This window comes from Cydia splendana, unplaced genomic scaffold, assembly GCF_910591565.1.
Source record: "Cydia splendana unplaced genomic scaffold, ilCydSple1.2 scaffold_47_ctg1, whole genome shotgun sequence".
Classification (NCBI taxonomy): Eukaryota; Metazoa; Arthropoda; class Insecta; order Lepidoptera; family Tortricidae; genus Cydia; species Cydia splendana.
This window is the reverse complement of record NW_026946890.1, coordinates 494,131-495,730: the sequence shown is the minus strand read 5'-3', so window position 1 is coordinate 495,730 and position 1,600 is coordinate 494,131. Positions and strand designations below refer to the sequence as shown.

The following is a 1,600-nucleotide window of genomic DNA, read 5'->3' as shown; positions in this document are numbered from 1 at the left end:
TTATTGCCGGAAATCCCTTATCAGCCAATACAATATCCCCATTTTCTAAGTAGTCGACTAATCCTGACTACCGTTATTTGGGAGACACTTTTTCTTTCACCACTTACTTTTGACTTGAACGAAATGAAGCCTCTTGGAGTAATACTAATAAGCACTTTTTATAGAGTGAGTAGCAATACACACGATTATCAACACTTGATGGTACTTCTATAGGAAACTCTGTACAATCAATAATGACTAGTGTTACTATACTCCGGACGGAAGCATTCTGGCATTGTCTGCTGCACAACATTTTTGTCTGGCCAAAAAACCTAATTTGATGTACCAGCTGCTATTTCTTCAACATACGAGCAGAATATTCTTGACACTGTTTTCCAGCAATTCAAAGTCACTTGTATTAGTTATATTAATAGCATTAACTGCTTCTATTTTTTTCGCGTTTCTTCGTTCCATATAACGTTGAAACCTCGATATTGCCGCATTTTCGTCAATCCGTTTTGTTTTTTACTGCGGGGGAAATATCCTTGGAACATAACTGGGACTGACTTGTTCATCAGCCTTTCTACCACCGATAAAGTGAGCACTGCAAATTGGGTGCCATAGAGATCCATCGGGACTGTAACAAAATAATTCACCGTTAAAACTTCATACGATTATAACATAAATCAAATGATTGCGTATTTAATATTATAGATAAATAAATATTATAGGACATTTTTTACACAAATCGACTAAGCCCCACGGTAAGCTCAAGAAGGCTTGTGTTGTGGGTACTCAGACAACGATATATATAATATATAAATACTTAAATACATAGAAAACAACCATGACTCAGGAACAAATATCTGTATCATCATACAAATAAATGCCCTTACCGGGATTCGAACCCGGGACCATCGGCTTCGTAGGCAGGGTCACTACCCACTAGGCCAGACCGGTCGTCAAAAAGTATTTAAGGAAGGTAATATGATTTTAGAGGTTAGGTTAGGTGACTTACTTTTTTGTCCTTACGGCAATTATCCATTTATTGCGCTGTTCTTGTTTCCACACTACTTTTGGAAATCTATAAAATTTGCAGTCACTACTTCTGCTAGTGTTTACACGATTAACAATAACACATCTTGCTGTGAAGTGAAGACCATTTTTATCTAAAACATCGAATGTTTACTGCAAAGCAAAGCAACTAACTCACACAATGACACGTGTACAGATGCGCTGTTCACACATAGAAACGCAAATGATGCGGTAGTATACAAATTATTGCGCCATCTATCCGCTCGTATAAGAAAAACTAAGAACTACACCAACTACACCTAACAACTACAACGTCTACAACTCTTCTAGTGGCAGCGACCTCTTGCGGAATACACTACACAACCTACAGCCCGCTGAATGACAAACGCCATCTAAGTTTAATACAAAAATAATGTTTTCTTCCGGGGTACGCTACTCAATATGGCGATTGCTCGTCCTAGTAGACTAGTCCGTGGTAATACTTAGATAAGTAATATCGGCTATTTCACGGCGTTTTTGTAAAGGGACAAGGTGATTGTGCGTAAGTTGGGTGTTTGAAAAATCTATCAAAAAATGTACTAATCTA

At 37.8% G+C, this 1,600-nt stretch overlaps 1 long non-coding RNA gene across 1 annotated transcript; it reads right to left on the bottom strand.

Annotated features, from left to right (window-relative positions):
- Nucleotides 1-438: 438 nt before the first annotated feature.
- On the bottom strand, nucleotides 439-1,186 carry LOC134805656 (uncharacterized). Its single transcript, XR_010146349.1, has 2 exons — nucleotides 998-1,186; nucleotides 439-616 (listed from the first exon to the last, which is right to left on the bottom strand). It is a non-coding gene; the product is annotated as an uncharacterized LOC134805656 (long non-coding RNA).
- Nucleotides 1,187-1,600: the final 414 nt, after the last annotated feature.